We start from the raw sequence: 27,317 nt of genomic DNA, 5'->3' as shown, positions 1-27,317 counted from the left end.
CATGTACATTTCTTTTTCTTGAGTTCATCTATAGTTGGCTTCTCGGTTACTATTTGTCTTAAGTAGACATATACCTTTACCACTTCCAGCGTCTCTGCACATAGAGAGCGCTGTTTCCTGCTGAGATTGTTGCACACTGCTTTGATTTTATGAATAATGGTTTTCAGACCTACTGTTCAGCTTTCCGTGTCCAGTTCAGGAATTATGAGCTGTTATTTATTCCTTTTTTACTCATCAAGGCATTGTCATCAGCAAATGCAGGTTACTAAAATAATCTTCATTAATTCTTATCCCTGACTCTTCTCAGTCTAGGGCCCTCAAAGCCTCCTGTAAACACACAGTGAGTAGCATTGAAGATATCGTGTGTTCCTGCCTTACACCCTTCTTAATTCGACTCTTCTCTGGTATTTCTAGAGCTGAAGTCGTATTCCCCACTGCATGGTCTTTTTTTGCCTACATTGGCATTATTGTCACCCATCAGTATAGTATACTGTGTCTTTGCTTTATTAATTGCTGACTCTACGTCTTCTTAGAAGCGTTCAGACATATCACCATCATGGCTTGATGTAGGTGCGTAGGCCTGTATCACCTTCATCAGTACCTTTTGTTAACCAAGTTATTATACTTACCACCCTGTCACTGATGCTACTGTGTTAATCTACATTGCCAGTGATATTCTTGTATATAAAAGAACCCCACCCCTGATATATCGTAGATTATCAGGTGCACGCGCCGAAGAACATACCGATAACACGTGCCTCCACCCCTCGCCACGGCGCATGCTCCGGCCTCGGGCCAGGGTATTAAAACCAAGACAGCAGCCTCGTGAATAAACATTGTTCCTTCTTGTTCTGGCCATGCATCGTCTTATTCTTCGCCCTTACGATACTACAGTGGCGACGAGGATGGGATCCGGTTAATTGCACTCCGACGCTGAGACCAGAAGAATGGGATCCCGACCCCCTGCCTTCGACGACGCCGTGAGTAGCTGGAGCACGTATCGTGTCCGGTTGGAAGCCTACTTTGAGGGCAACGATATTACCGACGTAGCGAAACGCCGGGCCCTACTGGTTTCATCGTTGAGCGACAGTGTCGTCCGGATATTGCAAGGGCACCAGCCGGGGGTCGCCATCAACTCCTTGACGTACGATGACGTTGTGAAATGCTTGGAAGAACATTTCAACCCTCAGGCAAACGAAATAGCAGCAAGCTATTCTTTCTTTATGCGAAAACAAGATGAGCAAGAAAGCGTCCGGGACTACATTGCTGAACTGAGAAGACTGGCCGTAAATTGTAATTTCGGGGCGACACTGGACCGTATGTTGCGGGACCGAATCGTTTGTGGGATTCGGGATGAGGAAACGCGCCGGTGCCTGCTGGGCCGCAAGAACTTGACTCGTGAAGAAGCCGAAGAATTCGCCTTAGCTTCTGAGAAAGCGAACGAAGACGCTCGGGGCATGCGTACTTCATACGCCCGGACCGAAGGTGGCGGCGTCAACGTGATACAGCAACAAGGCAGACAGTGGAGGAAGAATTGCAGCCTTTCATGCGACAGATGCAAAGGGGCACATGCAACGGCGTCCTGTCGACATCGCAGATCCATATGCCATCAATGTGGTAAAAGAGGGCATCTTGCTAGGGCTTGCAAAAGACCCCACACCCCCAGGTCAGGAACGTTCGCTGTCGACGGAACCGAATGTGAAAGCGAAGAAGAGAGGTTGTATGCTCTCGTTGCACACAGTTCCGCCAATAAGCACTTGGTGCAGCCAATCGAGCGCACCTTAACGTGGGAAGGCCGTAGGCTGCGAATGATTGTCGATACTGGATCACCAGTAAGCGCGATTCCCAAAAGCGTGTACAAGAAGCATCGCAAGTGGTGGTCGGCTCTGCAAAAAACTCCACTACGCCTTTCATGTTTCCTGGGACCGTTGCCGGTCGTTGGCAAGGTAGACATGCAGGTACAGCTTGGACCAGTAACGGTGAGCAGTTCGCTGATAGTAGTGGACCATCGAGGGCCCCTTTTGTGCGGAAGGGACACGATAGAGGAATTTCGCAAAGCAGGCATGTTGCTAGTAGAAGGCACGTCGTCTTCGGTGAATGTTGTTCACGCCGACAGCCAGCTAACCGCACTTCTTGACGAGTTTCCGGACCTCTTTGAGAACCTCGGATGCTGTAAGGGACCACCGGTGAAGCTGTACCTCAAGGAAAGTGCGCAACCTCGATTTCTGAAGGCTCGGACAGTCCCGTATGCCATGAGAGCGCAAGTCTCCGCCGAAATGGACTGACTGGTGGAAGTGGGCGTGCTGTCCCCAGTGAGCGTGGCTGAATGGGCAACACCGGTCGTGCCCGTAGTAAAAAAGAACGGAGACATCCGGCTGTGTGGGGACTTTAAGCTAACAGTTAATCCAGCGACAAGAACAGAGCAGTACCCGCTTCCGAAAATTGACGACATCTTTGCGGCGCTATCAGGAGGCGAAGTGTTCAGCACACTCGACTTACGAAACGCATACAACCAGCTTTTCCTAGATGATGATGCTAAGAAGATAACTGTGTTGAATACACACAAAGGCCTCTTCTGCTACAACCGCTTGGCTTTTGGCATTGCCTCTGCGCCTGCGCTGTTTCAGCGGCGCATAGAAGCCGTGCTGCAGGGTATACCAGGGGTGAAAGTTTACCTGGACGACATCATTGTAGCAGAAAAAGAGTATGACACAACGATACTGCGGCAAGTGTTCGAACGACTTCGGGCGAACGGCCTAACACTGAACAAGGTGAAGTGCCACTTCCGGGAGAAAGAAGTGGTATTTCTAGGGCACCGAATCGATGCAAAAGGCCTCCACCCACTGCAGGACAATTTGGAAGCAGTGCTAGCGGCACCGCCACCGACTTCGGTAAGCCAGCTTAAATCATTCTTAGGACTGGTCACATACTATTCCAAATTTCTACCGAACTTGTCGTCCACTTTGGCCCCGTTACACCGACTCTTGTCTAAAGGAGCACTGTGGTGGTTGGGGCCCGCACAGAGAACAGCATTCCAAGAAACCAAGCGCGCCATGAGAAGGGCGAACTTTCTTGTGCATTACGACCCCCAAAGACCCTTGCGGCTTGAGTGTGATGCGTCGGCCGAGGGTATAGGCGCAGTTTTGTCGCACCGCATACAAGGAGTGGATCATCCCATAGCGTTCCGCTCGAGAACTCTAACGTCGGCGGAACGTAATTATTCACAATTGGAAAAGGAGGCACTAGCGCTGGTCTTCGGCGTTGTAAAATTTCGAGATTATTTGTTTGGCAACAAGTTCTCTCTGGTGACCGATCACAAGCCTCTGACTGGTTTGCTAGGTCCAGATAAACCCATTCCGCAAATGGCAGCGGCCCGCATTCAACGTTGGGCGCTGCTCTTAGCAGCTTATCAATACGACTTGGAATACAGAAAAGGAGAGCTAATTGCAAATGCCGACGCTCTAAGCCGGTTGCCATTACCGGTTCGCGATAATGGCTGGGAAAATGAACTAGCCGAATATGTCCTGCATGCGCAGGCTATGACTGATTTTGTTTTGTCTGCGCAGAGTATTTCAGACCACACCAGCAAAGATGACGTACTTCAGCAAGTGAAGACTTGGATCTTGCAAGGCTGGCCAAGGCGTCTCGGTTCAGAGGAACAACAGTACCAACCGTATTTTGCACGGAGGCATAAATTGGCCGTGAGTAACGGGATACTCTACTGGGGCCACCGTGTGATTCTGCCTACAGCTGCCCGGCAATTTGTTTTGAAAGAGTTGCACGATACGCACCCAGGCATGACGGCAATGAAGAACCTCGCGCGCTCAATTTTCTGGTACCCAGGGCTAGACGGTGAAATTGAAATGCTTGCAAAACGGTGTCCCCAATGCGTGCAGTGTTTGCCCATGCCCCCAGCGCGATCCCGGCAAACTGGCCAAAGAACAACAGACGGTGGTACCGCCTACACGTGGATTTTGCTGGTCCCGTGGAAGGGCATATGATCTTCGTCCTCGTCGACGCCGAGACTAAGTGGATCGAAGCAATGCCCTTGAAGACGGCGACAGCAGCGACTACGGTAGACACACTTAGGTGCATTTTCGCGCGATTTGGCATACCACGGACTGTCGTGTCGGATAATGGTCCACAATTCACCAGTGCAGAGACAGCGCGGTTCTTCCGGGAAAATGGGGTGCACCACGTAACGACGGCCCCATACTACCCGCAATCCAACGGTTTGGCGGAACGGGCAGTACGCACCATCAAGGAGGGCCTGAAGAAAAATCGGGTGGGAACGCTGCAAAGTCGGCTTGCCAAATTTTTGTTGCGTTACAGGACAACACCGACCCGAGAGGAGCAGTCGCCCGCGGAAAGGCTTTTTGGATTCCAAGCACGGACCCGCCTGAGCACCTACCTGGCAGAGGAAGACGGGGCGAAGAGGGAGGCTACCGTCAACGGAGTTCCGAACTCTGAAAAGAAAGAGTTTGCACCAAGAAGGGAGGTGTGGAGTCGACAGTACAGTCAGCTAGGTCAAAGGTGGCTACCCGGAACCGTGACAACAGTCGAAGGCAAGCGATTGTTAACCGTTAACACGCCAAGGGGGGTGCAACGTAGACACGTCGATCAAGTACGACCACGCGACTCGTCGACACCGGTTAAGAAAGAACCGTGCGAAACGCCAATGGCCATGGAGCAATTGCCACTCTCATCCAGCGGCATCCAGACAACTAGCAGCGAAGCCCTTCAGGCCGGTCTGTCCGAGCCTGGTGAGGAAGCGTCTGGCGGTGGCATCGAGCCAGCAAGTCCAAGGTCCACCGCAGAACCACTCCCACTCCGACGCTCCACCCGTGCCCGCAAGCCGCCGGATAGGTTTTAGCTCAGAGGGGAGGAAGTGATATATCGTAGATTATCAGGTGCACGCGCCGAAGAACATACCGATAACACGTGCCTCCACCCCTCGCCACGGCGCATGCTCCGGCCTCGGGCCAGGGTATTAAAACCAAGACAGCAGCCTCGTGAATAAACATTGTTCCTTCTTGTTCTGGCCATGCATCGTCTTATTCTTCGCCCTTACGATACTACAACCCCCAGTTCTTTTCTGTCAACTAATACACGGTAGCAGAGAACGTCTCCGTTCTTCAGCACTGCATAAGCCTCACTTGTCCTCCTAACTTCGCTGAGCCCTGTTAAATCTCATTTAAGACCCTCTAGCTCCTCGAATAGCAAAGCTAGATTAGCCTCACATGATAACGTTCTAGCGTTAAACGTAGCTAAGTTCAGATTCCGAAGTTGGCCTGTCCGGAGCCAGAGATTCTTAGCACCATCCGCTGCGTCACAGGTATGACCACCGCCTGGGACAGTTGCTTCGCAGCCGCTGAGGACTGAAGGCCAAGGGTTAACTGCTACGTTCGTATGGGAGGTAAGTGCCGAGTACTGCATTAGGGTGGCCGAACCTGCTCAGGTGAGGGAGAACATTACCGGCAGGCGGTCGCCAGTGGGGCCGCACCCCAAACCTTTTGAACAATACTGCAAATAAAATTAGTAGCAGGCTATCTTACCTCACTACAAGTTGAACTTCATGAAAACCAAACAAAACATGCTCACTATACTTTTCATAGCTGATCTCAATGGGGTAACTGCGTCCCGCTTTTTTGAAGCAAAGTTGGCGAGACAGTTGCAGAGGATTCCTACAGCTGGGGTCAGCTCCTCAGACAAGTACTCAAATAGGGAAGACCACATGATAGTGTCAATGCCATCAGCAGGAGATGGGTTCTCAGTGCAAGTCTCAACGTCAGGTATCCGTCTTACGCGAAAAAATATTCAATGAATATGAAAACTAGCGTGCATAAAATCAATAAATAAATGAAACTATGGATGAATAAATGTATGCTTTATTTCATGACACAGAGCTGTGAGTACGTTTGAAGATGGGAATAGAAGAGTCGATGTCAATAAAGAGACGGGCAACAACGTAGATGTCAGACAAAAAAGACTTGCGAAATATTAATATGTATGCAGTACTAGAGCCAGCTGTCGAGAAAAATGTCGATACGCAAGGCGCAAAACCATAGATTATCATTCGGTTTAAACTATCAGTTACCCGCTGTCGTCACGTAGCGCAGGTTAGGAGACATTGACTGCCTATCAATTTGCGCGAAAGCCTGAGATAATGTCCGATCACCTTCCTCACACGCCAGGAGATTTTCCCTTTGTATGCCTATCCCCCACGCCATTGTTCAAGCAGGCAGGCCGACAGTGGAACTTCGGCAAACATAGACGCAAAGGACCAGGAATGAGAAAGTCCCTCATAGGAACACCTAGAGCTCAAACACCTTCGATGACCCAAATCAAAAAGAAGAGGAGGGCTGCGGGGCAACCAACCAAGCAAACTTCAACCAGCGAACATTTGCTTTCGCCCAACGTCAGCCCTTCAATCTGCACGAGCTTCAGCTTCGCCGTCCACACAGTGCGAGAGGAGCTCGCTCACTTGCAACAAGGACACTTCGGAGCACGCACACTCGGGCGTACGCACACACGCTAGGACGTCGCCCTGACCCTCCGTAGCGCGTCATTCCCGGGCATCTTAGCAACCGAACCACAGCACACAGTCCGTCGCGACTTCTGTGCTTTATTTCTTACATTTCGTGCGGATTTCGCGTCCCTACCTAAGTTTCAGCCGAGTCCGATCACGGCTCGCCTCCAGGCCTCACCCCAGCCGGCCCGGCGGGGGACCCGACGTGGTGTCTCCTTTGTCACGCACAAGAATGCTGCCGCCGCCTCCTCGCCGGCAGCTTGAGCCGAGAGCGCGCCGTCCGGCAACTACGCGCGCCCGGCCAGACAACAAACTATGCAAGACCTGAAGCTCGGCATCGGCAGAGGACGACGACGAACGGGCCATCTTACACCACCGCTTCTCCTCTCCGGGATTGCAAGAGACATTTTGTGGCATATAGCGATGTCGGCCGGTGTGAGTCTTCGTGGATTGCGCGTCGCAACTGCGTGCCACGATGCCTGTTTGATTGTTTTATTTGTGCTCTTTTCCTCTTTTGCAGTTATTTAGCTCGTCTTCGTTGCCTGATCTATGCTCGAAAAACGCGCTTCAAACGTTGCCCGTAACAATAGCTATATTCCGGCCAGAAAGAGCCGGGTGGCAAGGGATGGAGAAAATTGGTTAGTCAAACGGAAGAGGAAGAAAACAGTCGGCTGGGTAGAGAAGACTGTCATGTAAGGCTTCAACACGAACAATTATCCCGGAGTTCAATTCCCATATTCTAGTGTAGCTGGAAAAAAATATACCGATTACTTTTTGATATCTTGGGGACGCATATGCATTATCGGTCGTAGAAGTTACTCAGAATCTCTCGGGCTCAGATCAAGCCTTGTGTCTGATTTTGGGTGTCTGGGGAAATTGTATTTTTGTGAGTTTGAGTCAGAGTGAGTCCGATTGAGTGAAATTTTAATATGTCTGTGTACGAGCGAGACCGCTTATGTCCGTAGCGAAGAGGGAGGTTTCCGGGGGCCCAGACTAGGGCTCTGCGCCCCCGGAAACTTGGATGGAGGTGTGTGTTTCACCGAGGACATTATTAGGTAATTGGTGTTTTTCAAGGCCTCGCAGACGCACCCTTCTCCCCTCCCCCAAAAAAAGAAGATTTCTTTAGCAATTTTGAGTGCTCTTCGCGTTGTTTTGCCAACGTTTCAAGCTATCTCCTAATTTTCAGGATTGCTATCAGCCATATGTCGGCTCATGTTTATACTTATGACTTCTCACCCATCAACGCTAAGTTCATACACCAGCTTAATATGAACTGCACAGCAGCGAGGGTTACTGAGGAGGATGTGATCCCATCGCCATTCTCTTTTTCAAACAAGTCCTGTTAAAAACGTCTCACGTGGTTCATCTATTTCAATAAAGATGTCCTTGGTGGATGACAACCACTGATAACTCGCATCTAAATGTACGAGATCATTTACAAGCGATTATAGAACCTAGTTTATACGAGATATTGCTGTTAACAAGCATTTACACCGTAGACGGAAAAGCTAAAAGTGCGCTAATGGACTGCTGACCCGACTCATCCAGACTTGGAGGGAGCCATATATCTGAGTTGGAATGGCTTCAAGTGAGCAATTTTTAGATGAGCTTGAGTCCGAGCGAGTCTGGCTGAGAATAACTTCCGTTAGAGTGAGTAAAAGTGAGACCGAAGAGTGGCGTATTATTGATTCGTGAGTCTGAGTGAGCTCTAAAACATTTTGCGATCTTTGCTCCCATTGAAGCGATGTCACGGCCTTCTTGCCTAGCTCATTGTCTACAGTATATTATTACTCAATTGGTTGCGGTACGTTGCATGGTTTTCTCTCTTTTTCAAACCTTTTAGGTTTTTGTAGTACACTTATATCTGCATATGTATACCGCTCCTGTTCTGCCACTTTCACCAGTCCTTGATTCTAGACTGCTCTTGCTTATGTAATAACTTGAGAGTCATTTCTTTAATCACTTTGAAGCCCAGAGCCAGCAAAAATTCCCTTCTTTCATGAAATGGTGTGGCTTCACGAATCTCGTTGGAAATTTCTGCATACCATTGCAGCGTGTTTGCGAAGGTGACCAAGTGACACTAGTCGCAGGAAAAGCCAGATTTTGAGGAGGTGCACGTTACTGAAAAAAAGGTAAAGAAAAGAACCTGGAAGCAACGGAAAAAAATGGATGTGACTGTCACGCACGCCTGAGATGACACGCGGCTCGTCTCCGCTGTCTACGTGAAGGTTCCTCCTCAGAACCGCCGCATCCGCAATGCATGCTCTCCAATCTACCAGTTCCCTCGTCAAACTGTGGTTGCCCTCGTGCGCAAGGAGACTGCGGCGAAAATCGGCGCGCCGCCTCTTCAAAGATGCAAAGCGTGACAGGGGGACTAAGGGAGAAAGGTGCGGCGCATTTTTACTCCCCGCGGTTTTCGACCGCCCTGTGCGAGTACAGGAGCTCTCGTTGCAGAAGGGGCGGTTAGGGCCATGCGGTCTTCCGTTGCCCAACAATGGCGGCCTAATAAAACACACCAATGAGCGGTACACGCCTACCGCCGGCTCTTCCACCAGGGGTCACTGTAACTGCTATGCGTGGCACTGCGCCTCCGCCTGCAGTCGCTGCGCTCCTTCAAAAAGTTGCCGGCACTATCGCTGTCCTTCTTTTCTGTTCGGTGTAGATTGGGATGTCGTTCTCTGCTCTCACGGTGGTTCCACACTGTTCACAAGCGTATGCCTTCGTCGCAACCACCACGCGGTTTCGCTGCGTCGTGGTACAGCGTGTGGCCTATCCGAAATTCTAATAGAAAACGGAAACATACGTGTCGCGCGCGTCCCTGCGGCCAGCTTTATCGAGAATGGTTGTCTGCCCCGGGAAATCGGTTTCCCGCTGAGAGCCCGAGGTGACAGAAGATCGCTATCTCCTGCCCTGAGGAAGTGGTGTTTCGACCTCGTCGTGCTAAGGCCTGTAGGTATGCTCGCCGCTACGTGCCTTACAAAGAGATGAGAGAGAATCCACAAGGGGCAGGGTTTGACAGTTAAATATCTGCTGGTGTCTCCATCTTCGCGCTTTATTTGCTACGCGACTTGGGAGGTGGGCTTGCCAGCGGGGAGGTATGTGGACGCCGGAGCGAAGCTTGTTACTTGTCGCTGACTTTTCGCAAGGGATATGCACTTTGTCGCGTGGTGCTAGGTGAGAGCCTGCGAGCACGGTGCGAACAAATTTTGTATCTTTCACGGTGGCGGGTCGGTTGCGGTGTGTTTCTAAGGCTGAAGAGGAGTTGGGGGAGCGGAGGTCTTGGTGGCGTCTTTGCGATTTCCGAAAAATCTGTGGGGCGTTCGAAGCTGAACCACGCGACAGACGTAAACAAAAAAATGAAATTAGACGTAACTGCTCCACCAGGGTTGACCGGGAATGAATGGGACTTCTGTACATTTCCAATGTGAGCAGCGTAGCTACTAGACCACACACAAAGGAAGAATTCAAGAAGAAACACGAACTATATGAAGCATGCGCTTCATATGCTGCCCTGAACAGATTAAGTATTCTTCAGCTCTATCATCCAACTTCATTGCCCCCAGTCAATATTTTTGCCTCTTGACCATCTTATCATATGAAGCTCTTAAAGAATCTATCCAGACGACGAATTTGTGCCCAAGAGTATTGGCTCCGCATTCTCGCTTGTGTAGTTCTTTTATATTTGTAACTTAGCATACATAAAGGATTCTGACCATTTCGTCAAGTTGGTATACGTTGTTTGACAGATGTGGTGTCTTTGTATCAGTAGTTCATCTTTCATATTCAATTGATGCAGAGAGAGCTATTGACGACACCACATGCTTGAATGCTTCCTTCCAACTGCTCTCAGTCATACAAGAAGCAAAGCCTTCAAGCTTGGTTGTATTCTGTGTATTTATCGAACAGAAGAAGTATATCGTGGTTTCTTTTATGTTGTTGTTGTTCTTGTTTAGTGTGCATCTGGCTACAACGGTCTAGAAAGGTCTGGTAGCTTGATTTACTGCACAATGAGACGTTGTGAGCTTTCTCGTTTGTTTGTTTGCATAATATTTGATAGTATCAAGCTATTTCCACACGTTCATCATAGGGCAATAAGTTATGCCCCCGAACGTTGTCATCGGGAAAGAGCGACAGCGCGTAACATGGCCTCACAGAACGTCATCGGCTTAGCACTACCATACTGACGGCTTTCCATAGCAAGACGTAATGGATTGGTAGAAAATGAAACCACCTCAACAGCCGGAAGCACAGAGCAACCATGCATAGCTGTGAAGCGGCAAAGTGGCGGACATACTAGGAGGAACCCGTACAGGCTGTAGGGAGAGAGGAAGGCGACGCACGCAGCGCGTCCCCGCGGCAAGCTAGTAAACGAAGTCGAAGGGACCTTGTTAGGCGCCACAAAGGACTGCTTCATTTCCGTGAAGGCATTAACGTCAAAACTGTCATGTCGGCCTGGCGAGCGGCGTACGAGATTCGGCGCCACTCTTCTGTGCGCGACCCTCCTCCTGTATCCCCCTCAATCTTCTCACGCCGCCTGTTGATCCGCTGGGCTAGTTCTCGAGTTTTACTTTTTGCGCACACTGCTTACATCTCTCGGTGGCGTGTTTTCCCGATCCCGACGGCCTATGTAAAGCTTGGTCGCTGCTGCACGTTATGCGTCTCGTGTCTTCTGTTTGTTTGCCTGCTTTCTATACCGTTCGATTCTGCACCAGGCCGTGTGATGCCACCAGAGGCACATACGTATATCCAGCTATCCTTTCTCATTCAATAGTTCACTGCAATGGCTGTCGCTCTAGGATACAGCCTTTGCACATCTTGTCCGGCTAACATAATGTGCTGTGATTTGCGCAGCCAGCGTGTCTCTTGGATGCTTTATTTCGTACGTCCTCGCACGGCTGGAGTTTCATCTAAGTAGTTCAACAGCGCTGTAACAAGGCCCCTTCTAACACTCTGTGCTGTGGTCCGCGCAGGCAGCGCGTCTCCTAGAGGCTTTAGTTCGTTTGTCCACGGACGGCTTGAGTTTCATCTAAGTAGTTCATCAGTGCTGCCACAAAGCCATTTCTAATATCTTTCAAAACACCTCTTTCGTGCTCAAAGGATGACGTCATCTTAAGTTTAAATCACAGCCTCTTCAAGCCTCAGTACAAGTGGCTGAAGAACAACACTGTTAGCGGACGAAAACAACTGCATGATGACGTTATTCTGAAAACCAATCGTCCCCAGCGCTTTCTCTTTTTGCGAATTTCTCTTAAGCTGCTTGTACTCTTTGTGTATGCGTGTGCTCCTCGCGCATCCAATGGTCCGCTCTTGTCGTCGCGCAGTAACGAAGGCTGGCTGACCAACCGCAGAAGACAAGAACGTTCGTTTCCATTGTGTGCCTTGACGTGTCCGCAATAGGGGAAATGAGTCTGCTTATTCTATATGTAGAATTGAGAAGTGTGGGCATGTAACACCCAATTTTAAGTGCCACCAGTTGCATGGTGAGTCTCCCTCTATCAGTTCCAGCGTCCACATATGTGGACGCAAACTTCAAAGACGTGTCATACTAGGAGACCATCATGACCAGCACTTCTTTCAATCAGCGCCGGATCATCATGTGCGCTATAAAGAGGTTTGCGCTTCAAGGACTTTCATTAGCCTTGTAAGGGTGCCTCTTCATAGTGAGGGAGCACCCACGAGCCATAAGGAGGCTCGGCTCCAGTGCTCTACAGTGACAATAAATGTTTCTACCACTACCACTACACCACCTGTTTCTTCAAGTGGCCTGAAACTCAGTGTGTATGTTCCTGCAAGCTTCCTGGGTGGACAACTAGCAGTCATTTAATTTCATTTTGCTCAGTATGACTCCAGAGGATCGCTTTGCTGGAGATCCTACTATGTTGGACAAGCGTTCGACGTTCCGTGGTCGAGGACTAACGTGAATTTTTTTTTCTTGTTCCAAACTAATACAATAAAAACATACTGCACACGCATTTCGAGCCTAACATTTGATTCTTTTAGTGCAAGTACTGAAGCTGACTGGTCGTCTAATACTTATATATTTTGTTTCTTACTTATTACTTTATATTATTTAAACCCACGCAAGACAACAAATTAAGTCATTTTCTTGCTTGGAATATAATACGGCTTGCCTTGTAATTATGCCACGCGAATTTTATGTGTTCGGCGAATAGAATCATAATATATGCCTAAAGGGGCCACAGTTGGCGTCAAGGGCCGTCCCGGCGCGTTACCACCTGCGCACAGCTTAAAAGGTAAAGCGAAGGGTGAGGTGGCGAACACAGAGTGGACTAAATATGCGGGTATTGCGCCGCAGCTTGCTTGTCGCTTGGCTGATCCATGCTTTCCCGGAAGCTTGCTTTCTCAACAACGCATGCAACTGTGGAAACGATGATGACGATGCGATTTTGCTGCGGCTGCGTCGTGAACGTTCGTGTTACACGAATGAGGAAAGCCGCACGACTAAATGACCTTCTTCTTTCGGTTCGGCTATCACGAGAGCCGGTGTCTGGTCGCATACTTTCTTGCTTCGCTGTGAAGGGCCTTCCAGCTGGAAGCAAAGATTTTCCTCTTATCGGCATAACGCCAAACGCAACCACCGCAACGAATCAGCGCCTATACGACCAGCGCTGCGACGTCCGGATGCTAGGATGCCGATGGTGCAACGAACGTCGGATTCGCATCACGCCAAATGGCGGCTTCGTGAGGGGAAACAAGCATTACACGGAGGGGACTGGCGGGGACATTGCTTCTTCCAGCGTATGGGTGGATTCATCACCAGGAAACGACGTGCAGGGGCCTGCATCGCCATGGCTAGCTCTGAAAGAAGTATGTCACCCATGATCTCCAACGTTAATGCTGCTCTGCTGCGCAGTTTGGTTGGAACAAAAGGGGAAAACTGAGCGCGAATCTGACATATTTATTGAATAGTAGCATCACCACAGTATTATTCTTCTTACTTGTAGTGTATGAGAAAAATACAGACATCGTGTGCATCATTGTAGAACATATCAACACTGCGTTGCCATGAAGCCACACGCTAGTTCTGCCATGTTTCGCATGGCAGAAAACGATCAACTTACTTGACGAACGCGACCAACTTGTTTGTCTTCGTTTTGTACACTCAAGACTGCGCAAGCCAAAGTCACAGCGTAATATGCTCGGCGCCTGTTGTTCTGATACTTTTCATCTGACATACGAAGAAAGAAGTTGCGAGGAGGAAAGTTCTCCCATAGAAACGAGAGGCAACGCGAGAAAGAAACCACTTTTTCAACCTAATCATCGCGGAGGCTCAAGATTCCATTTGGAGCCGAATGCAGGTTCCGCAATATCGTTGGCATCTGTGTAGCTGTTAGCTTCTGTATTCGTGAGCGCTGTGCCGCGCAGAAAGGCGTCCCACGCATTTTAAATATTGGCATCGTGTTTTCAATGCATGTCTCGTTTTCATCTCACAACTCGCTGTGCAACAAGAAACCATGAACCACTATCAACTATCCCAATTCGTTGCTTTCTTGAACAAGTCCGGTCAGATGCCAGGTGCAATCGCCTTCTTCACAGTCCAAGAGTACGAGCAGTGCCCTAGTTTCCCTGTATACGTGCTTCTGAAGGACGGATCGCTACTTTTAGAACGCAACTGACTCTCGCCGATAATGCTTGACTGTACCAAGGAACGTGGCCTTCGGAATCAGTAGCAAGTGCAAATGGCCGGTACCAAACCTCGCCCGTGCTGCAAAGCTTGCTCGACTGCTCTTCGGACGTGTTCAAGTACGATCTCGTCACCATTCAAGGGGAGGAGGAAAACCTTTACTGGTTCTTCCGTTTGCCGAGTATGTGGCTGTCCGTTTGGTCGTGCTGAACACCTTTGTTCAGTAGCAAGAAGCCACGATATCGTAAAACAAAGAACAATTTTTTCCGTTCAAAGAGCAAGCTTCTTAGTTAAAAGGTCGAAGCTGGAAGCGCCTTCAACACAGGCCGACGACCTGGGCGCTGCGTTTATAACAGATACAGTGTTATGCAGCTAGCCTCAATAGCGTGGTTTAGATTTGCAGTCATGGAAGCCGCATTTTATTTGGGATGAAGTGCAAAACTAGCAAGACGCATTGCGTATTCGCCTGATCAACCCCGCCTTCATTCGAAAGCTTTTTTCACCTAGCTTGCTTTTGCACTGCCTTGCACGCTTACGGCGCCTCACACGCTTCCTGATTGGTGCACCGTAGACCAAGTCGCAATGCCAATTGATGACGTACTCATATGACGACAAGTTATTTGACGTCTTCCATAATGTGACAGTGTCATGGCATTGACGATGGCAGGAGTCAGCGTGTCCAAGAGGGAAGTGTTTAATTGGCTGAACTTGTGGTCGGGAAGCTGAAAGTCCGACTACAGCAATCCACACTGACACTGACTGCGGCGAGTAGAGAGAGCGTCTGCCGTCGACAATCTGACCATACAACACGCCTCGAACTCTGACCATTGTTTGTCACGCAAGCTCTGGAATAAGTTTAGCCGTTCGCGTTCTGAGCACATCCTTTACAAAACGATCTAGTAAAATCGCAATGCTTCTCGAACACTGAGGCGTGGTGTCCACAAATCATCGCTCAGTCTTTGTAGGTGTACACCAAATATCAGCAAGAGCAAAACAACAAAAACGCGTGGCCTTATTATGTGAAATCGTGCACGTTACACGGCATTATGCATAATTTCCTCAGAAAGTTTTGCAATCTCTGACCTTTACGATAACGTCATTGGGTGGGAACAACTTTTCGCACCACTATACTATGAATGTCGCGGAACACCAAGGGTGAGTTTTCGCATTTTCTTATGAGGCCTCTATGGCTTGCGGCTAAAAAAAGCACTCGTGTAACTCAATTTGTCAGTTTTATGGTGTAGTTTAAGAACGCCCAGGTCATCGATACGAATGATTCTGAGACCTAGCCCAACCATACGGCATGGCCCAAAACGCGTCATTGTTTTCACTCCCAAAACTCGGTGTTAGCTTCACTTGCTAACCAAATTTGCTGTCTCAACCACACAACGCAGTTTTACCGCGTTCAAATTATGACCTCTTCTGTTCTGCATAGACACCGCTTCCGCTATCTTTCAGTGTCACCCGAAAACCAGCCATCTCTGAGATGGTTTTGCATGCCGCCTGTATACAAGTTTTGCAAGACGCGTGTACAAAGGTGTCCTCGTGATAGAAGGGGCTTTAACTCAATAAACTAGTGGGTCCCTGTACATGTTCGCAGGCGTACGCGCTGGCTACTTTGTTTTAAGGCTATGGGGCGAACTCTCACGTGTGCGTAGGAATGGAGCTTATCATGCTGTTACAAGAAGCTGCACGACCTCCTGCTCGTGGGTTAGCCTTGTGCCGCACCCAATCGGCTGCATAATCTAGAGGGGAGAAACCGGGGCCTCGGTGATTGCAAGCGTCAAACGTCTCGGAGGCCGCGTGCACCACACGTTTCCGAAAAGTTTCAAACACTATATTTAATGAGTGTACTACACTGTTCCAAGAAATAACCGTGGCGTTGCGATTGTTCAGCTGCCATGGAAATTATCGGCAATTCTTGAAATTCTGATGGTAATCATATCTGCGGCTTGAAACGCGCTTGTCAACAGGTGGTCGAATTTTTCGGAGCCTTCCACTACGGCGTCTCTGATAATCTTATGGTGGTTTCAGAAAGTTAGACCCCACATATCAATCAACCGTACGCACTTGTGGCATTTTGTTTTTGCTACGTCTTGCCTTTTGTTTCCGCTAAAATAATGTCTCGTTGTGAAGCTTGTGAGCTGATTTAAATCGGTGACCTTGACATGGACAAGCTCACAAAGTGACGCTGCTGAAGCTTAGGCAACTTCGTATTACGTCAAAGCGATTGAACGCCACACGTAGCCGAAAGAACGGAGCTTTTTGTACTTCCAAATATTCTCACGCTGGTTGAAGCGTTGGGCATTGCATCTCCCATATAAAAAAACTAGAGCCAGATTTCTCTCTCGTGTAGTATTACGAAACTCTCCGACACATTGTGATTTTGGGCCACGTGTAAATGCTCTGGCGTGTAGCGACATGAAGGATGCAAGATTAAAGGAGAAAAGAGGGCGTCATACAGGCAGTCTTGGTAAGCCTACCCGTTTTTAAGTCAACAGTGTCGGCCTAACACGTGACTTTTTGCTTCAACGTCCGGAAATGAACGAGGTTTTCCGGAATTCTTCGTACCGGGTACTTTTTGTGGCGAAGCTCCTTGCCGGCACCTCTCGCACTGCACAAAACTGAAACCGAAACGTAACTCCTTCACTAAGAAAAGCCAGAAGATCTGTGTATGAAAGCTACTCTTTGAGCATCAATCAATTATATGACCACTAATCATGCAGCGGAAAAAAAAGACATGAAAACACGAGGAAGTGCCCAACAAAAGCACTTCCTTGTGTTTTCGTGTCCTTGTTTTTCTGCAGATCGTGTTGAATATGCTATACCTAGTCCAATTCGCCCTTCAAGTATATAAAAGCCCAATACATGATCGCCCGCGCTATCCGTCATTCCACCGATCTGCGCATCTGTTCTTTCATCCATCCGTGCTACTATACGTGAAAGCGAATGCAAAACGTGAGCACCAGTGATCTGTGAAGTGGGTTGGTGTATTACCTAGCTGGTAACACATTTTCCACGTGCCTTCTTGTAGGGCAAATAAAAAACATCATACGTGAACACACGGATGAATGTTGGAAGTTATCGACCCGTGTTTAGTGTGCTCATATTTGTCCCGTCTCTTATTTGTGGTACATGTAAGCCTATTGCAAAGCGGCGGCACGCACATGGTGTCCGTGGGAGGGCTTTACCCCTGCGTAACTAACGTACGGGATTGGCCACCGCCAAAGTATACGCACTGAAGAGCAGCGTTTAGAAACCAACAATTACGGCGACACGAGCGTGGGGTCAATGCAACAATGTTTCTTTTACGTTTCCGCGTCCCTGAAGCTCCGAATCGGGCTGTCGAAGCGGCGGGAATGAATTTATCACCGGCAAACTCGTTCTTCGCGCCTCACACAAACCTGCTTTCCGCTTCCGCCGACATAGTTGTTGCACTCGCGTAGTTCACAGGGTCAGCGCTTCCATTTTTCTCCGGGATCTTGATGGTAGACCATTAAAATAAACCAAGACTTTTGCTTGTTAAACGCGTAAATGCACACCGGAGTAACAAGAAAGACGTTGAGATCCACTTACGGCACTTGTTAAGGCGGGTGGTCTGATCCTTTGATTAGTGTTTTTCTGTGCCATCTGCAGAGCTAATTGTACTAAACTCTTGCTGAATACGGAGAAACTAGCACTAAAAGTGCTTTACTGTTCCAAACAAAAGTTTTCTTAATTGAATTCAGCAAATTGTTATTAATTTTGTCACGTCAAGTGGAATATTTTCTTTTTTTACTGGCGAAAGCTGGCAAATCATGGCTTACCCTTTCGTGAGCCTTTCTGGATAAGTGCTGAACAGTCACAGGCGGAATCCGGGTTTACTAGCGTACAGTACCATTCCGTATTTAGTGGTGCACAACCAGGAGTAATTTCCACTGGCTCATATCGACCAGTGTTGACAGGTTCTGGCTGATTTCGTGTAGAGTAAGTTAATCATCTTCAGATGCATATATGTAACAGCCCATGTACGAGTGCTGAAAATTACTGTAAATAATTGTTATTCATCCCATCCGCTGTTGCATCAGGCAGGTTGCATAAACATATGAACAGCAAATATACTGCATGTTCCATTCAAATGTGTCGGAGTTCATATGCTTTGTCATATACATGGACGATAAAATGAATTCTAGTTTAGAGTTCAAAGTTTCTTTTCAGAATGGAATCCATGCAAGACGTATTCAAACGATGTGCGGTCCGCCTACTGAAAGGTAATGCAGAAGCAATTTGCAAACATATGCAAATATATACAAATACAACCATGTAACATGCCGTTCACAGTTATGGATACCAAATAAAAGCCGATTAACGTCTGCAAACAACGCATTCATCTCGATTGTATTAATTGAGATGAGTGGTAGAGTGATTTCCCATAACATAAGCTCTTGTTTGTTCGAAGCATCAACTTAAAAAAAGGAAGCATGTAGATATACAAGCCCATTGGATGAAAGTTTAGCATAAGTGAAACTACCAGTTCTTCAAACAATTATTTCTTCAAGTCGTGTGTTATAACTGTGCCTTGCTTCGTTCGCATCAAATGGTAAGCTATTTGCCAATTTTATACCGAGACATTAAACTAACCTTGCGTCGTATCCATTTCTTTTCCGTTGCATACTCAAGTTGCTAGGAGATGTGTTAGCTGCTTTTGCTTCATATTCTTCCTGAACAAAAGTTTCCTTTCATGTAAAAAGAAAAGTAACTCGGAAATATTTCTGAAATGCCTAAATATAGATCCTTCACAAAATTTCCTCCTCGTAAAGCCTCCGGTAGGTTGCCAGCACCGCATTGCAGCAACCTGAATGAGACGATGCCCGGCTGCAAAGCCGTTCCGAAAGGAACACCCGGGTCGGGTAAGGGGTTAACAAACACGGCGGCGGGGGTTCTGTTGTGAGTAACGGAGGACGCGATAAATCACCGAGTGGATTAGCGGCGACAACTAAACGTTGCCGCGGCGTTGCGACTAAGCCGGGCCCTGGAGATCGCCGACACGGCAACAAACTATCGGCGAGAGAGAGGCTGGAAAGGCACAGCTTTGACTGCGCTCGGTGGTTGAATAAAGCCGTGTAACTTGGAGGTGGCGGGGACGTCTAAGACCCTCTGCGTGGCACTTTACCAGTGCTTCCGAGGATTGTGGAGGTCCGACCTTGAGCTTGATTCCTCTTTCATGCCAGACGACGCAGCTGGCTTTTGAACATAGGAGTGTCGTATAAGAGGGAGGCTTTTATGATTCACGTATTTCGGTGGCGGCGTCGTCCGCTAAAAATCCAGCAAGAACGCAGAAATGCAGCCAAAGAAGGTGCGCACCTCACGTCTGTACCTGTATCCTCGGTATTACGATAACTTTCCCGATCGTGGACCTGTCGGCGATCTAACGTTTCTGACGTGGCAATCTCGTCTTCTGTCAGTGTTATCTCGGTGACCTTTAATTTCACGTTTCCTGATTTCTTTGTTGCCTGGATGCGAACGCATGATTGTCATTGCCCAAGCGAAAATAAAGTGCTCGACTTCTGAGGACGTGTTCGAAGGTTCAGCTGTCGGAATGTGGGAAGGAAACAGTCGGCAAAACGGCACCGCGTAGTGCGATAACAAGGATGGAAAAACAGTACATGTGTCACGCTCACGTCAAGTCTTGCTTGCTTCCGTTGTTTGTGATAGGGCAGCGGCTCCTTATTTTCGAGGGGGAACGCGACTAAGGGGGGATGAATTTGGGACTGTTCTTTTTCTTAAATTTGTCGATACAGACGCTAACATTGGGCAACGTTGATATCCTAATTGCTTTCAGTACCTGTTAAATACCTCATCTAATATTCAGCGAATATCACTCGGTGCATAAGCCTCACGCTGATCATTTTCAACACGTTAGTACACCCCACCATGGTGGCCTAAGGACTAAAGTACTCGGCTGCTGACCCACCGATTGCAGGATAGAATTCCGGCTGCGGCGGCTGCGTTTTCGATGGAGGCGAAAATGCTGTAGGCTCGTGTGCTGAGACTCGCTGCAAGTTAAACAACCCCAGGTGGCCAAAATTTCCGGAGCCTTCCACTACGGTGTCTCTAATAATCACATGGTGGTTTGGGGACGTTAAACATCACATATCAATTATTACACCATTCTACGCATTCCGCGTTCTCGAAGAGATGTACTGATAATTGCCAACGCAGTTTCTTGAAGATGAACACTTCGATGGAAACGATATGCTTGAAGCCCGTGGATTGTGCGATGTCATTGCGCGTTACACACCAGATGCTAGACGTTTCCTGAACCCACCACCGCGGCACGTCTCATTCTTGTAGCTCGCTTTCGGCGAGTCAGACCCACAGAATGACCAACTTTTCGATGATGCTGAAGTGGTATGAACATTTGGCCTCGCCGCGGTGGTCTAATGGCTAAGGTACTCGGCTGTTGACCCGCAAGTCACGGGATCAAATCCCGGCGGTGGTGGCTGCATTTCCGATAAAGGCGGGATTGTTGTAGGCACGTGTGCTCTGATTTGGGTGCACGTTAAAGAACCCCAGGTGGTCAAAATTTCCGAAGCCTTCCACTACGGCGTCTCTCATAATCATATGGTGGTTTTGGGACCTGAAACAACACATATCATTCAACTTTTGGCAATGCATAAAGTGCCGAAATATTCGCGTTTGAAGTCCTGAATTGTATCATTCTCACTGTCAACACTCAACAACACTGTTTTCTTCAGGATTTAATTGCCTACTTCGAAGTGAGTAGTAGGTCAGAACATCAAATAAGGCCAACATTTCTAATACCAGGAAACATTACTCAGGATAAGATTTTCTTCCTGTTGTTTAGTTTAATGTGGTTTCGCATGGCCTCATCAAGATCTGCACCTCAAACCACAGAGACTGGTAATAAGGGATACAAATTACTTGCACAGTCCGCATAATGTATTCAGGTGTGCTAGAAGTAATGAATGTTACATTATTATAGTTTTTACAGCAAGAGTCTGCAGCCGTTGTATTAATAACTTCTGCCTCGGAACAAATAAAATAGAACTCTCAGAAGTTGCATTTGCATACACTACATCAAACTCGTGCCACGAAATCGAAGAATTCATGTATACAGCTCTAGAACGTGAAGATTAAAAAGCCCAGTATGACTTTATTTAGCATTTCACCGCAACGTATTGTGTTCAACCGAAAACCTAATGTAACTGAAGACCAGCTTTTTAAGGCGATAGCTCTAAAGAGCTCGTTTCGCAGAAAATCCGCTCTCGGCGTCTTTCTTTTTATGCGAAAAATTATCTTCTCTGTGACTGAAAAATTGAGAGAAATCCAAATAAACTTGAAGATTACAGTTAATTCATGTGGCAAGCAGGTGTCCTGCTAAAGAGCTGTGCTATTTCTCGGAACTGCTTCGAAGAGGAAAAAAGCTATATGAAAGTAATGTAGTGAAAGTATTGCCTTTAGTTAGGACGTATTGCATGACAGAAGCGTAGAATCACACTAGGGGTTAAATCGTGTGAACTGCACAACGAGTGGGTGCTTTAAAGGCCCGCCATGAAAAAACATCATCAGCTGCAAAATATTCAAAAAAGTTAGTGACTGCATCCATTCGCGTGTCGCCTTAAAAACGCATATCAGGCCATTCTCTGACACGCAGAAGTAAGAATAATGGCGTGATGGTTACAGCAGCTGCAGTAACCATTAGGGTAGCTTAGAAAGGCCCTGTTAATGCCCACATCAGTTCATTTTTTTACGGCATGGTTGAGGCGAAAATCAACAGAAAGCAGGCTACCAGTTTAGAAGGCACTGCATATGGGGCCCGTTACAGGTGTTCTACTCATGAAGGCGAATCTCAAGTGTGCTCAAATGTTTCCAAGTTATTAACACACGGGTGCGTGAACTGACCGAACTGAGGGGCAGAAAAAAAATATAGCGTCTGTAAAGGTGTCAATAAGCGTACAATGTGTGCACCGTACAATCTTACAAGTTTATCGAATTATACCTTCAGCTGTTCGCAATCAAACTAAAATAGATACCTGTCCTTGGAACTCATCATATCAAACAGGGCAAGTGTTATCAGAATTTGACATCTTATTGATGGTTAGCGGTTTTCGAAACCGCAATAAACGCCCAGAGCTTACTATCGTCCTCTTATCCTACCTAATATCGAAAGAGATGAAGTCTGCGGTAAACACGGTAGCGATCATATGAGAGTGTCATTCCCATCCATCACTCCTTGTATGAATTATCCGCTGTTACAACGCCAATAATAACAACCTGACACCGCTTCTTCCTACGACCAAGCCACACGCTGAACCCTAACACAGTTTAGCATAGAAACAGAGGACTGCCAGTATATAGCGGCGTTGAACGAATTCATACGGTGAGATTAGAGTCGAAACCCCTTTTCCCGGCCATCTATCGCGCACGTGCAAAGTCCAATTGCCTCGCAGGCGGCACACAATGCCCCTGCCCCTCAGGGGGTGCCTGTGGAATCCATTCTGTGTAGCAGGGGACCGAGGCCGGACTACCTACTCGTGACTGTTTGCCTTTCCCAGCATTCTCGCGTGTTTTCTTACTTTTATTAACCTATTGACATTCTTTTCCTCCGCTGGGGGTTTACCCTTCAGGTGCGTAAATTCCTGGCCAGATTCTGAGAAATGACCCCTCCGATGCCATGTGCGCCTTTAGCTCCAAGACGTAACGGAATGCCGGGAATGCAAAGAATGGTAAGCGGTAGTGAGACCGTATAGGAGTAGAAAAAAAAGGAGGTATGGAAGGGGCTCACGTTGCTCAACCTGGATACTTCTTCGCTTTACTCATCGCATAAAGTCGACACCGAATTATTTGTGCGCTCCATTCGCACTTCTCTGTGCAACCATATCGAATTTTTTCCGCCTTTCCTACAACACGTACTTAATCAAGTAAAGCAAAGAACAAAGACGCAAAGAACAGCAAGACCACAAGCTGTCAACTTGAAAGTGAGTTTCAATCTAAAAAAGTTATTTTTATTGATCAATCACCTTCGATCCCAAAAGTACTTCATCTCGCATGACCCTGTTTTGCACACCCGAATTGAGAAAGGTATTTCTTCAGGATGAAGGCTTGAGTCGTAGAATATGCATTTATATTCTCAGGATTTCATGTTTATTACTCCTTTTAAACTAGTCACCTCTTGTTTAATCTTCCAGTTTCGGTTAAAGAGGTTATAAGTATGAGCTGTTCTGGCATGTTGTTCTACATTATTGTTCGGAAAGCAGGATTTTGTGTCCATGCATGATGAGGCCATTTCAGTGTAAACAGTGATTGACAAATAGGCGCGTATCAGTGAGAGCCAACTCAAGTTTCAAGTCTGCACTCTCGGGCTTACTTTTTCTTCGTGTGTCCTTGTCTTTTGCGCTACTTCACGAAGTTTTAAAGCGCAAGCAGTTACAGAACTGCAACACGGTTCACGTGCGGCGCCACAGTTGTCCGCCGCCGCCGCCTGTTTCCCTAACCACTATTGCACGAAAACAGAAGAAAAACTCAGTAAATAAAAAAAACGCCAGAGACACAACGGAATTCAACCTCAGGTTTTTTGAGAACCAACCCAGTATTCTATACCACTCAGCTACCCCGGTGCTTGCAACGCGTTTCCAAACAGGCCTTAAGGAGGCTTGATGACGGGAAAGGAATCGCGGTAATTTGAGTAATAAAGCGTTTTAGAACATCAAAGGAACAACCAAGCGTCACACATTGCGAATCGTGTAACGAGTGGGTCGTCCAGTGCTCCCACTTATTACTCTTTCTGTATCGTCTATTAACTGTGGCGCATACCCAACTCAGGCATAATGCTTCAGGTATAAGTAAGTGGTGAATACCACGGTTTTCTGGAGAATTACGAAGGATAGAAGAATTAATGCCAGCCGACTTCAGAAAAATTATGTTTATATATGGCATAGTGACTGATCAGCAAGTCTACTAGAAGCAGTCACCCAAAAAGTGATTAGAAGAAGCTCTGAAAGGACACTCATCCAGCTTTCGCTGTGACTGTGCTGTGCGTTCCACGCGTGCCATTCGTTTCTTTAATTTCTGTGAACTAGCCCGCATCCGACATCTTCCCTTCCTAGATTCTGAAAATATGTGGGCTCAGGGTTGGCACCACTAAGCATGCAAATGGCCTGCTGCAGCCCTCAGAAACGCCCCGTAATCAGTGCAAGCTATGCTTAATCTTCACTTATGGAAGTGCAGGCGTCGACGAGACATTCTCGCCCAAGGGTCGTGTGTTCTCTTATACGGCACGTAATGCCGCTTGCCCAGAAGTATTGCGTCTCACCGTTTATTAGAGGATCATTTCACCATTAAAGCGTATAGCCAGGTCCTGTCACTCAGTACTCTAAAAAGTTTTCCTGAGGAACTGCGCGGTTACCAGGAAAAGAAATTCGTATGTGGGGTTCAACGTCCCAAAATCTCCATATGATTATGCGAGACGCCGTAATGTAGGGCTCTGAAAATTTGGAGCACCTGGGGTTCTTTCACATGCACCCAAATCTGACCACATGAACCTACGGCATTTTCGCTTCCGTCCAAAATGCAGCCACCACGGTGTTACCCAGAAAAGGGCTCCTTGCTTCTCAAAAAAAAATTGCCCGCAGCTTCCCTCGGGGGAACACTGAGCAGGATGCGGAGCATATAATTGGTTAACGGGGTGTTAAAGTGCGACTTACTTGGGTCGATGGCTAAATTGGTTAACGTGGTTGTGAAATGGGGTGTTAAATTGCGACTTACTGGGGTCGCTGGATAAATTGGTTAACGTGGTTGTAGGAGGGGTGTTAAATGAGGGGAGTCGAGGAGCGATGAGTCGTTCTTCAACCGCGTTCAACTCGGGTAGATGTTCGGGTCGGGGCGGGTAGCGGTAGCCGTAACTCACGCTAGCCGAGGGAACTCGACCGGCAATCAACGACTGCTTGCACGTAGAACACACGACGTAGTCGGCATAGTCGGTGCCCTTTCCAAACGTATCGCAAAGAACCGACAACGCTTTGGAGTTGTTCTGAATGTTGCCGATCCGAGTTAAGTTGTTATCGAATCAAAGACGATCACACACCTTGCAGGTGTGGCCGAAGCTTCGGTCGAGGAAGTCGCGCTTGAAGCGAGCGTTGGGCGTGGCATACTGCTTGGCGCGCCACGCCGCTACCTCGGCGCGCTTGCGCTCGCGGGCAGCATCGGGATCGGCCTCTCGTCGCCGACGCTTGCACTCGGCTTCCCGTTTTCGAAAGTCCGGGTCCTGTTGTCGACGTTTACGTTTCAAAGCGGCCGAATCCGGTGCTGCTGCTCGACGCTGACGTCTCTCAGCGGCTTCACGTTCTCTATGTTGAGCATCTTCCGCTCGACGCCGACGTTTACGTTCGGCGTCGCGAGCTCTTTTCCGCGCTGCCTTGTCTTCGGACGACGACTTGGTTGCGGTTCCGCCAACACTTTGGCCGGCGCTGGTCGAAGGGACGTCGATCATTGCGACCTGGGACGTCGACGCGCCGTACAAACCAACCGACGAACGGCAACTGAGCGAGCGAGCACCGACCTTGAGTATATATACAGCGCGACGGCGCATGCACTGTCAGCTGTCGAATGTTCGAGAAGGGGGAGAAGCGCAACGGCGCATGCGCGCGCGTCAGCTGCCGGCACGCGGTGTGTAGAGGAGGAAGGGTGCACAGATGGTGGAGGAGTGAAGCGCGCGCGGTGTGTAGAAGAGGAAGGGATGCACAGATGGTGGAAGAAGGAGGAGGAAGCTTGCGGACGGCGCCGCACTACAAGCCTCGAGTATTAGATGCTCCGCATCTAAAAGAAAAGACTGAAATGTGCGCAAAAGATTGCGCGCGTCACGACAAGGAGGGGTACCTGCCTTCTTGTAGAGTAGAGCGCCCCTGTTTTGGAGCAACTCCAGGAATGTTCGCGCCGTGTGCAAACGACCCATCGGTGCCTACTCTACAAGAAAGGCTGGTGTTTCCTTTCAAACAGAGCCGCAGTGGGATGTGGTGTAGTGTTTAGTGTACGCGCATGCTGACTGAGGGGTCGTAAGCTCGAATTCAGTGCGTTTACTACAGATTCTCCTAAATTTATTTCTTAATTTGATGTTTTCACATCAATTGTACACCTAACCAAATGCCTGCACGCACTTCGAAGGGCTGGTGAACTCAACCGAAACCTGAGTTTCATTTGTGCAAAATAACCGTTGCTCATTTAAAGAGTAACCATGAAAGCGTGGTTACTCCTTCGCAGTTACTCCCAAATTGGTGCAATGAATGTGCCAAGTTAGTTGCTCCTCTAAAGAAGCAAGCTCAATACCCTTTTTCCTCCTTTACTTCTTAGAATGTAGCAGGCCGCAGAAGTGGATGCCTTCGCTCTCTTTGTACATGTGTACTGTAGACATCAGAGCACGTACCACAAGATCCCCTTTGCATCTATGACATTTGTTGACCAATGATAGTTAGCCCATCGCTGTGAAATGTGTCGTTTCTACGTCCCATTTCAGTGATGTTTCAAAAACGTTTCAAATTGTTTACACGTTGACCCTAGCGTTCCTCCATGTTGAAGGATTTTCCACATCTTCAAGCCTCCATAAAATGAACTTCCATCTTGGTGAAAAACTTCAGGAGTAATAGATTCCTCTCGGCGGAGAGTTGATCCAGGGGTGCAAATTAACAAGCAGAGAGACAGTGGCATAGATTACAAAGAAAATAGTAGTAGTTGACATACGCGTTTGCAGAAGAAGATGAAGAGCCTAGCTTGGCGAGCTATTCAGCCTTAGCCAGATAAGTGCTCACGAGTAAGTGATATGGCATTTTTGCCACGACATATAAAAACATTGTAGCAGGTTTTTTTCTTTGAATATCAGTAGAAATCCGTATATCTTCAATTTTGGTTTTCGCGCTTAGCTTTAGCATCGATAATTCAGCGCTTGAATGAGTAATCTACCGTAAAGGTGTCAACCTAGCACGATCCAAGACTTATTCAATATACAAAGGTTCCTAGTGGCACTCAGCACGTTGAAGCTTTCAGGTGTGAAAACAGACACGATGAGCCGCCTTCTGAAAAAGACTGAAGGATTGGTAGTTCGGCAGAGTCACGTACAAGCAGGGAACGGCACAGGATTTTTCCAGAGGG

Source organism: Rhipicephalus microplus, chromosome 8 (genome assembly GCF_043290135.1).
Source record: "Rhipicephalus microplus isolate Deutch F79 chromosome 8, USDA_Rmic, whole genome shotgun sequence".
NCBI lineage: Eukaryota > Metazoa > Arthropoda > Arachnida > Ixodida > Ixodidae > Rhipicephalus > Rhipicephalus microplus.
Note: the sequence above shows the minus strand (reverse complement) of the source record.